This window comes from Falco peregrinus, chromosome 4 (genome assembly GCF_023634155.1).
Source record: "Falco peregrinus isolate bFalPer1 chromosome 4, bFalPer1.pri, whole genome shotgun sequence".
Taxonomy (NCBI): domain Eukaryota; kingdom Metazoa; phylum Chordata; class Aves; order Falconiformes; family Falconidae; genus Falco; species Falco peregrinus.
The window spans coordinates 97,666,168-97,678,552 of NC_073724.1; the positions used below are offsets into that span (position 1 = coordinate 97,666,168).

Sequence of the window (12,385 nt, forward strand, 5' to 3'; positions counted from 1 at the left end):
AATCTTGGATGAATAGGTAGGCTGAATTTGGAGCCAAAGCCTACATCCACAAAATATGAATAAAAAAAGTTTTGATTAATCTGAAAGAGCCCGTACCTTTCTGTGCTATAAAAAACATCAGAAAATTTCAGAAGAATGGGCTCTCAATATAACATTTCCATTTTTAATCACCAAGTTAAACATCCTTATTTCTTGTTTGAAGTGCTGCCTTCAATTGTACACTCTGTATTTGTTCATGCTGGAAACTCCCATGACATGAATACACATTAGAGATAAGCAGTAAAGATCAGCAAAGACATTTTTGCAAATAATATTTGAAACTATTGTTTTTCAATAAAACTATCTAAACTTTTTGCATCACCAATGTTTACAAACCAAAATGCTCACCTAAAAATTAATTTCCTTCCTCTGCCCCACTGCTGTTTTGAAAACATTAACAGAATAGAATAGACTATGTTGAACATGCAATGGAAAATGTATATTTTAACACATCTACACACATCAACTAAATGTAATATTTATAATTTATCTAAAAAATAACAGATCGGTCAAACCGTCTATTCACATGGGCACACTAAAACATTTCTCCAAAGAATGTTAGCTACTTTTAATGGTTAATACATTAATGCTTTTTCAGGGCTGCTACACAAACATAATTGGGTAAATTTGCACAGGAATAGCTCTTCTTGACCACTTGTCACAGAACTGAGTGTTCAGGGAAACATGAAAAAAAAAGGATGTTGTGCCTATTAAGCTTCACCATGCCATGTTATAATAATATATAATGCCCCTTAGAGTTATTTCTAACCTCAGCAACTATTAGGCACATTATTCCTACTGAATTATGACAGGGTACTGTATTGACAGAGTACTGTAAACCCTATATTTTTATAAGAGCATGGAGGATAAAAGGATATTTTGATACAAAACGTAAGTTTTGCAATGCATGCTAAAAAGCAGCTACACATACTCTACTGAGTAGTCTGATAGGATGGAAGAGTTCCCTAAAAGAAACAGCAGAACTGACCTTTTCACATAAAACAGAGCAGACATAGACCACATTCATACTACAGCTACAATATATATAAAATGCATGAAGTGCAGTCTTAAGAACCAAAAAATCCCCATGTGTAATTCTTTCCTGCTTACAATGAATCATCATTATGGCAACACACACACCTCCCCTCCCCCCAGCATCTTTGTCTTACATTCTTTTCAGCAGGAAAGGAAAGTGGTGTTTTGTAGGAAAAGGTCTGCTCCAAAAATAGCTGGATCAAAGATACCAGATTTTTTATTTTGCCATTGGTTTTTATATATATATATATATATATATATATATATATATATAATATATACAGGTATTGGAAAACATATCGCTGTCAATCTTGCATTGACGTGGTGCGTAGATTATTATCTGTATCATCTAGGAGAAAATGCTATGATACCTATTTGCTTGTTAAAGGCTAAGCACATGCAACTTTATTCCACAGAGGCGCATGGACCCTTCAGATGCACCTGAACTACCAACTTGTTGCCTTGTGGACAGTTTGTCTGGTCCCTGCCTCCACTTCAGCTGTGTGCTCCTACCTCCTCCCTCCCGGAACGGATCTGTGCTGATCCTGCATTGGGCAGGTTCATGCAGCTGAACTTACAAGTATTCACTTCTGTTTTGCCCTCTCAAAAACTGATAGAACAGTCTATGGTCCCATAAAAAAAGCTGTCATACTGAAAATAGCACAGGATGTCTTGGGAAATATTTTTCATCTCTTACTTACCTTTTTACTATTTGGGAATTCTCACCACCACCCTAGGAAGCCTAGTTAATTTATATCTAAGCAATTAAGAGAGCCAAGCTTTTTGACTGAAAAGCACAATTTGTTTCCTCTGATCGTCTCCCAAATGTCTCACACCTGGAACTTCTATGAAACAGGCAATTAGTGTCCTGTCACAACCATTCTTTGCAAGTCAGCAGGTCCTCATGCATAAAAATATAAATTACCGGTTCAGTGGATGACAACAGAATCTTTCATTTTCTTGCTGCTCTGCTTAGCATCAATTAGCTGCTAGATACCTCTTTTAAGAGGCTGCGTCAGTGACCATGGTACACAGATAGTAAAATAAACAGAAAATAGGATTTCCTTTATTAAACTTTGAAATTCTAAGCATACACCAAAGGAAGTTCTAAAGGCAAACATAATAAAAAAGATATGATAATATAGCTTCAAGAAACACCACAATTCTGCATAAGACAATATTAAAGACTGCAAAAACGTTAAACTGATGAACATCAAGTAATTTTGAAAAGTAAGTAAAAAAGCAATGCTAATTGTACAAGGTATTTCATATGGAGAAAAAAAGCATTTCAAGTGACTACGAAATGTATGTAAAAGCATTTTACATCTCCCATAAATTTTTATTTTAGCAAACTCAGGTCAAAAACCTACTTGGCGTTATAGTTATTGCATAAAAATAATGAAAGGTGCATGTTTAGAAGACAGGCTCAGTACTACTCAGACTATTACTTCTTCACGCAATTGCTTTTTTCTTTGTAATAGCTCTTGTTTCATTCATGTGTAAAAAGATGTGCCCAGTACTGCTGTGCTGCTGAATACAAAACTATGTATGGAAACATCAGTTCAGCTTCAAATACAGGTTTTCACTCACTGGCTCTGACTCTTGCCTCTTTGCCACCACGTCATGTACTGCTCTGACTCAATGATAGCTTATGTCATCACATCAGGTATTACAGGCTAATTTTTGTCTGACTATCACATTGTTTTCAAAAGGCATCTTTTACCTATGCTGTCTAGCAACAAAATTAAAATGCGGGCACTCAGATATTTTGGTTATGAGAATGTTTAATCTGAAGTAACTGATGTATCAGAAAAAACAGCCAAACAAGCCAAAGAAACAACAAACATTTTCAGAATGAATACTCTACAGATGTAAATTCCAAGCAGCCTGAAGAGAGACATAAGCCCACTTAATTATAGATTGCTTTCTAAGCTATTAGATGCACAGTGCAAAAATTAGCACTGCAACTTTCCCAAAATAGCATGGAACCTGAAAAAAACCCCTTACAGAAAACAAACAAAAAAGTTCTTTCTTTCAGTTACCTTCTGCAAACAACTCAAAAACTCTGACATTCTTACCTGAACAGTAGAAAAATTTCCAGACATGACCTGAACTCAGTGTGGATAATAAACAATCACAAACTTTAAACAAAGGTTAAACGCTGTTTACAGATAAATGGGTAACTGCCAAAAAAACCCCTCTCAAAACAAAACGCCTACTGCTCTCAGCATTTGCATCTTCTCTAATATTTTCCATTGTGACATAAAATGCTCTTCTGTAGGTAAGAATTAAAAAAAAAAAAAGCCTTTTACTAAGATATTATAAACCCAAATAAGCTGATGGCTACCAGTTGACAAGTTCCAAAAGAAATATTTTAAATACATGCATTTGTAAAATCTGAAAGCTTGAAAAGAGTACTAAGGATGACTTTACTGAAGTCTGAGGCAGACTCTAGCACAAGTGAGAAAGGAAATTTTATTGGCTGTTTATCTTCAGGTTTGTGTTAATAGGAATTCCTTTTAAAAATTGTAACTTAATGAACACATAAAAATCCTCTGTCTAAACACCTGCAAGTTGTAAGGTGGGCTATCATAATACTTTCCCTTGGGTTTCCCTGATTTTAATTACTCCAGTACTATGGTGTAGAGAAAAAGAGGTGAATTTTACAAACTGTATGTTTGATAAATTTTAAAAGAGCACCTAGAAACAAAGTGTGGATACTTAATGTTGACAACAGTTCCATCATAGACCTGTATAAGTAGACTGACAGATTCTAACTTAAAAACTTCCAATGTAAGAAGATAAAATTTTGTTAATTGGAACCCAGTTTGCTGGGGCAGGTAATATGTTAAGTTTTAGTGGCATCTGTACTTATGATGAAAATTCATGAAAGGACCATGATGTACAGCTTGAGGAAGGCCTATACAGTTAATACAATGGATGAACTAAGACAGTGCTAATTGAATTTTAGGTACAGGACTGAGTTTATTAGTAGTCCCAAGTCCAACTAATGATTTACATGGGTTAAGTGCGACACTATCAATACTCCCAACTTCTATACTGATAATCAATTATTACAGATTCAGTGATTTACACTCCTAAAGGAGTTATCAACTAAACTGATACTTGATTGTAAATTTGAATGTTCAAAAAAACTCTAAGCCATTTTAAGTCAGTCATTGCTGAACTAATAAAAATGGTATTAATGAAATGAGAAAGGTCTGTTACAGGAAGCAGCGGTAATAAAACTGTTGAGTTGGAACACAAGACGGTTATTACATTATAAAGCCTGACTACAGCAAGACACACACAAAAAAGACAGGGTTTTTTGCTTATATGATGCATTTGCTTCAAGGTGAGATATGTATGATTTACTTCTCAAACCGCATTAAGTAAATACCTATTTCTCCTTCTGTTGTTTGTGCTGAGACCCATTACAATGCATTTTCATAAAAAGGTTTCTCCATAACAGGAACACAAATGTGCTCAAAATACAGACACCCAGCCCAAGCCATACTCCCTGAAAACAGTTTTCACCTTGCTCTCGATGTGAAGCCAGGAAAAATGCTTTCTGGAGTCATACTCTTAATAATTAATGATTCTTTGTATAAGGCTTCAGTCAAGAGCGGTGTGATGAGATGCAGTAGGAGAGTTCAATATCTTTCATCTATGAGCCTGTGAGACTGGAATAAACATGATGCTCTGAAAAAACATTTGATACAGTGATTTGTATGCAACTTATTTTTAGCATTGTAAGAACACAAGAGTATGGAGATCTTGACTTCCACATCCACGTTAAGACCTTTGCATGAAACTGCTATTCAAAGCCCTGTTCCAGCTGTTCATCAAGGTGGTTAGGCTAGGTGCTTTTCATCAGCCAATACAAGTATTTTTAAAAAATATTAATTCAGTGGTATGCCTATAATAATCACTTCTATGAAGAAAAGGTTTTTGTGACAGCAGACCTCTGTGGAATGGAAAACCTGAAAGATCCAGTGGTCAATTAAATAGATGTAGGAGATAAAGTTACTGCAGTCAAAAGTGTGTAAGTGGAACAGTACTGTTCCCTCCTTTCCGTCTCTGACACTTCTTCTGAGAGCTGGCAGAGAGTGAGAGGATGCTCTTCCCTGACCTTGATGTACCCTGGTCATTTGGTACATGTTTGTTTCCTAAGCAAAGAAGTTAACTGACGCTCCAATCCTATATGCAAAGAGTTTTACACCAACTGATTTATGAAGAGCAAAGTTATTTCTTCTGTGCAAGGCCACGGTAGAAAAATGCAGGAAGCTTTTTTTTTTCCTGCAGAGAATGGGGGATGTGTTGCTCCTCTCTTAAGCTCATCACATTCTCCGAGTTATTATGAGAGCACTGTCCTCACCTTCGGTCAAACCTCCAGCCCATGGTGGGTGCAGGGCTACAAGGATTTAGGGGATCTCTGGGTTCCAAGCAGTAGATGAGGTTCCTTCTTTTAATGCAATTGTAAGGAACTGGCAAAATGGTAAACTGGTAAAAATAAAAGCAGAGAGGCTGGGAAGGGTGGGCAAGCTTCCCACATATGCAACCCTTAGGAATGAAAATAGAGGACTGGCAACAGATCTCTGCTAAAATGTACAGCAGAGTAAAATGGAGAACGCATGTCTGGACATCTACATCCAGGATACTCTATGACCAGGCAGGACAGATACCCCACCAACTACTGAGTACTGAGCCATGGCTGTGCCAGAAAGACTCCTGGCTTGTTTCAGGCAGGGGGGTGGCTGGGCAGGGCTGTGGGGAGCTGGAGACCAGCCCTGCTGTGACGTGGCTGTGGCTGGGATGTTCAGCCCAGGCACCTGGAATGGGGTCCTGGGCTGTGGGCAGGGGTGGGCAAGACTCGGAGGAGACCATTAAGGCTTATTAGTGCGCTCAAGGCGCTGACTGCTGGTTACCCATTCAGAGTAATCTGATCTGATTTAATCAAAACTATAGGAAGCCCTTATCAGTTGACTTGAATAAATTTAGAGTTGTAATTGCAAGGCTGCTCCAGGCACAGCTGAGAGCTGTAAACAGAAACCACTTTCTCTTAAGCCTCAGACAACCAGGGGTAATAAATGACAGCTTACTGACCCCACTAATGGTCTGCTGTCCTGCAGCCACTGCTGCTTTTAACATCAGGTAGCTACTTACTGTCATCAGCTAGGCATCTGTTTAGGTAGAATAGACTGATAGATGAGGAAAGGTATAGTTTTAAAAGTGAACTCCAGAAATTCTGATGACTGTCAACAGTCTTCTTCGAACTTCCTTTATTTTGGGCTTTCTTGGCTATGTGTTTATCTCAAAGGCTGTAACTGCACCATAACAGATGCATCCCCAGGTGAATTGATCTGAAGCCTTTTTTTCCCCAGTTACTGGTAGCGGTCTGACAGACTTCTAGATGCCAGGGTGCCCTTGCAGAGCTAACATCATTCCACTGTTCTTTTACTACAAGTATGATGGCCATAAAAGCCATAGCTTCCACCTGTACTACTTGCCCAGCTAAGGAAACAACACCTCATCGGGTGGATTTCCAAACTGTGAAAGTATTTAAGTATTTCTCATATTTGTCACGCCACCAGATATGCAAGGGCAAATAATAGTGTAATTTGAGCTGCCTGATGTGTAAACTGTACCACGCCAGACTCATGCCCAGAAAAGAGCACATAAATTTAAACTTAAAAACTTAGCTCATTCCTGATGAAGCAGTACTTCACTGACTTCAAACAGGAGTCTGAAAGCATGCAAAGGATGACGCTGTTGTGAATATATGGAAAGATACCTCTTTAATTCATTGCTACTTACCTGGCAAGAATGCTACTGAAGTACATGATTTTCTTTCTGTCCTTCACTGACAGACCAGTGATAAAACTGACCTGAGATGACTGTAGTACAACTTTCATTTTCTGGATAGTGGTAATAACCAATATTCTTAAATGACACAAAAATGTGATTAGGGGCATGTGGTAGATTGTCTGCTATATTTGCAAGCATTGGTCAACACGTGATACAGAGTGACAGCTTCAGTGACCTTGGATTGAATCTGCCTTCCAATGTTAAATCCTCTTAGCGATCTGTACCATCATATGTGCCATTGACTATCCTCCAACTGCATTCATGCAGCAGCAAAGCCCAGAGACAGTGGGTGTCCTGGAGAGTTTTGCCATCACATGGTATCTGAAACCTCAAACAGCATTCTACCCGCATGCTCCGCTATGGAAACCCTGAAATCACTGAGGAATCTGCTGTTGACATTGCCTGGCTCTAAAGTGTATTTTTATGGACCTGTATCTAGCTGCAATTGCCAATGCCAATGGCTATGCAAAACTGTGTCCTTTTCCTTCCTTGTTGCTAAAATGGCATGAACATTTTCCCTTAGTTTTGTATGGATGCTGCTGACCCACGCTGCATCCTGTCTCCATCCTCCTGCAATCCCCACGATTACTTCTGAAACCCTACATTTGTCTCTTCCTCTCTTTTTCCAGCTGTGTCTTTCATACTCTTTCCCTCCCATGTTTCAATTCTACGACGTGTCCCCCCTGAATTACATAGATGTCTCATCTGTCACCGCTGCCTCAATCACACAAACCTTTCCAGGTCTTTCAGGAAGATAACTGTCCTGAGGTTCAAGATTAGCTACCCTACAAGGACTACTGCTCTACACTTGGCTTCTGCTACAGGTCTCAGCCTGAGATACGTGCTGAGATAACTAGATGGAGATATTACTTCTGAGGTGATGAGTGGAAGGGGAAGTGAAGGCTCTTTATGCCACTGGAGTTGCCTTCGCTGTATTGATGCTCTCCATCTTCAGTACTGAAGCTTGATTTTTCCCATGTGTTTGTGCCTTCACATCTTTTGAGTACATGAGTAGAGCATGCTTATTTCACTGATGATATCTCCCAGACTTAGCTGCCTCTCTCACTACTGGGGTAAAGAACAAGCTGATCTGGCCTAGTTTGGGCTTCACTGGCCCATGGGCAGAGCGGGGTTTTGAGTACTGGACTATACTTGGAGAGCCAGCGAAGTTCCAACGAAGGTTGATAAGTGAACGATGGAAGAATGATGACTGAGACCATTGTTCTGCTTAACTGATTTCTTGAAACAGAGGAGTTAGCTGCTGGTAAGTCTGAGTAGAAAGAAACAGAACTAAGGGGACAATCCAGGCAGAAATCAAACTTAGTCCTTAGATATGGCTAGGAGTTGAATAAAATACTGAGGCCAACTATCAGTCTAAAAAATTGACCTGGGATCCAGTCAGCAACCTGCAGGAAAGAAACTCTGCTGAACAGACACTTCCTGGGAGCACTAGGGGATGGGCCTTCTCCTGAGGACAATGACTGTCCTTGGTCCTCCAGACTGTTCTGTGACTGACAGACATAGATCTGCCCATTCAACAAGCCATCATCTGTGCAGTGTGAAAGAACAGGTGTCCAAAGCCCCTGTGTATGTCAAACTATATATGCAGACTTCAAACATAAAAAATGTGTAATGTTAATGTGCCTTATTATAGATAACAACAAAAGAGTCATTACTCATGTGATGCAGCTAGAATTTTAGTCCATGTAAACCAGAAAATTCTACATTACAGCTGTGGGATAAAACTGCCTGGTATTGTTATAGTCTGTATACATTTTAATAGTTGCACAGCCCAGTCCTCAGAAACCAAAATACCTTCTACTTCCTTTTCTTCCAAGTCTGTCCTTCGCATATTTCTTCTCTTGCCTAGATAAAGTGAAGCCCAGATTAAAGGTAATTGCATAACAGTGCCACCCTACCTGTTGGTTGGTTGCAAAAACAAACATACATTATTCTTGCCCTTTCAGAGTCTTCCTAACCACCTGCTTGGCTGTTATCACCAGCCCAGTTTTGAAATAGATGTGTATGTTAATGTCTTTGAGCTTCTAATGAAATGGAAGTAATAAATACACTAGTATCAACCACATCACTGCTTTCAGATTTTTTTCCAACGGTGAGCTAAAACCTACCTAATAAAAATAGAAAGTTAAAGGCAGAATACACGAATATGCTTACAGTCCTAATCCTGTAATGAGTGAATTCTCTTCCTGAGTTCGGTATTCAGGGAGATCCTGAATTTAGACAAGCTCAGTAAAAGAAGATGCTTGCAGGAGAAAAGCATAATGAAAGTTTACCAACAGCTAAATTAACCATTAACCACTGTCAATGCCTGTAGCTCACTATGTTTTATCAATGCCTACAGCTGTGTGTAAGTATTGCTGAAAGCCGTATTTAAAGATTAGCCTAATCAGTATGCACAGGATGAAGTATTACCCTAAGTGGTAATCAACAGTCCTAAAAAGGAAACTATTTCCTATTTTTTTTCCTTACAGTGCTAAGATATGTCAACACATTTTATCATTTGAACTGGCAAAATATTTCCCTGGGTTCCTCATTCTAGCTTCATTTTAAGGTCACCACTGCTTGAAAAAAACTCAGCAGTAATAAAATATCAAATTGTGTTTGTAAGTGAAGCAATGTAGAGAAGTTTTACAATATAAATAGATAAAAATTAAATATGAACACAATCAGCTATGAAAAAAGGTATGCAGGAAAAATTCTTAATATTCACTATAAAGGAAAACCGTTATTTACAGAAAAAAACAGGAAATTATTAAAGGTTATCAAGAAGAAATTATTTACATTTCATTTATGTGAATTCAATTTTATAGACTGGAAAATCCCTTCCAATAAATACCTTTAATTTGGATTAATATAACTCAACCATCTGGGTACAGTAGTTTAATCATTAAAAATTAGCCACATAATTGTGAACTTAATGTAATTATTGAAATGTTTGTTATATTTCAGAGATGCTAAAAGGCAAAAAAAATTGACCTGAAATTCCAAATAAAATACTCCCCAGACAAAGTTAAAAAAATCTCTCACATCTAGAAATAAAAGGTTTCCATTCTAATTTGTTAAAGACTCAGCAGCGGAGAGCTGATATTAGATTCATGCCTAGAAAACGTAATAACTGGGGAGAGCGCTTTTTCTGATGATCACTGCCAGATCCAGTAACCAAAATGTCAAATCATACTTGGTTGACAGCCAAGGCAGCAGGAGGAGTAGGTGACATTACCCTCTGCTTTCTCTGCCGCTGGAATCTTGCTATCCCAGCCGAGGTCTCATGAGGCTGCAGAAGGGCGGGGGTGTGTGTGTGTGTGTGCTATGCCCTTCACTGCTGCCCTAGAAAACAACAAAAAGTTTTGGGCCTTGCTAGCATCTGCAGCTCATGGTGGGACACAAACCTATGTTTTCACCATAGTTGTCAGAACACTGTAATTTACAGTTGGGCTCTGTGTACATCACAGAAGAAAGAAAGAAAAAATGAAAGAGAACCCAAAGAATCTGAGATAAAAAAATCATAAAAACAACTGTCATTATAATCGGAAAGGATAAGCAGGCAAAATGTGTGTATGAAGAGAAATATCTAGGTAAAATATCTATCAGTAAGTCTTTAATCCTATAGTAACTTCAGAGCTTGAATGTGAGCTAGATGTGATAAAACAGAGGAAAAAGCAATTATATTATAAACAGATCATTTTAGCTTCTCTAAAAGATATCTTAAGTATTTATCACTCATTATAAAATTAAACTGTCATATCTTGTAATGACTTAAAAGAATTCAGACTAGAAACATCTCACTGTTAGAGCACTTTGCAAGTCTGATTTTCTTTGAAGTTCGTTTGAGTTTAATTAGAACAGAATCTTCAAAGAGCTCAACATCTGACTACCTATTGTGAAAAAAGGCCAAAGGGTGGCTCTGCACCATCAATTTATAAAATTTGTCCTGCAAATCCCTGGGACTTTCTGGTCACAGTTCTAGTCAGTAGAGTAGAAATGTGGGAACGGAACAGAGCTGCTAAAAATCCAACAGCTGCCCCACAAAAAGGGTGAACTTAAATTCTTAGCCATTGTTTCAGAATAGTTTTTGCCATTTTCCCTTGTCACTTCTTTCATTACAACCTAATTATTTCAAGATCACTTTGACTGAATGTCTACAAAATCCTGCTTACTCATTTGTCACATTCACCCTAAAACATCAGCATGCCGTGCCTTGTAAGTTCTGTTAGTATTAGTAAGATATATGTCATTTAATTATTGTTAGGGTCTCACGGTTAGGCCCCTGTAAGAAATATGTTCTGAAAATGTGGACAAAATGACATTCCAGCCTCCTGTCATTTTTTTACATTCTATGTTGAGTTTACCAAATAAAATTTCACTGAACAGCCTGTGGAATAAGACAAGATCAACATTCAGATATTCAAAGCGACAAAAATAATACATCAACACACAGCAACTCAAAATCATCTTAACACAAGGTGAAATGGGAATAGATCAGGGTCACTGGTTCGTATTTATGTCTGAAATATTACAAGAAAATGCAGAGCTTAGTGTTCAAGAGTAACAGAGGTGTCACAAGGAAATTATGTTCTCAGTTCTGCTCTTATTGACGTTTCCCTGATCTTGTCATTTTACAACATATTTTGTCTTAAAATGTTAAAAGATGTTCCCTGTGTGTCACACAAAGACTGATTGGTAATAAATAGCTGCTGGCATTTTTTTTTTTAAGGACCTGCACTGTGACTGTCAGTTCATTCTACTTTTTGTGATTTGGAGGGGACTCATGAAAGAAGAAAAAACTGGATTTTTGTCAAAATATTCCTTTCTGTCAGCTTTTTTTGTGTTGTTTACAAATTATGTAAAGTATTTCTGCCATCTTGCATCTACCTGACATTTCACAGGAAAACCTGGAAATCTTTACAAGCATCAGATGCTTCTGAAGCTAAATCAAGACATAAAGCTAAACAGATGCCATCAGAATCAAGATAATCTTAATTTTACTGTTCAGAACATCCAGACCTGAAAATAGGGAACTGAACTAAGTATTCTATACTGTGCTAATAAATACTGTAAGATTCCCTTACAGCTCAGAAATACAGGATCCTGGTTATTTGTACCTTGTCAGAACTAAAATACCAGTTACAGAGCTATTCTTCCATAATCAAAATAACACAAATGTATATAAAATGAATCTCAAGTTAAAATAGCAGACTCCCAGAAGTTCAGTTATGAAAAATTTGCAACAGACATACTTGTATGTTGAATTTCCCTAAAAAATAAATAACAATGGCCCTATCACTGTGCGACACCTTGTAATGTAGCTCCTTTTTCAAATACTGGATGCTTTTTCATGTATGGAAAATAAGTGCTATAGCACTTAGTTTATGAAATCTACTACTGTCCGAACTCAAATACAAACCAGCACTGCTATTCATTT

General features: G+C 37.8%; 1 protein-coding gene across 4 annotated transcripts in view; it reads right to left on the minus strand.

The window, feature by feature from the left end:
* Positions 1 to 12,385, minus strand: part of FRY (FRY microtubule binding protein) — a 247,907-nt gene that overhangs the window by 127,502 nt on the left and 108,020 nt on the right. The window lies entirely within an intron of this gene.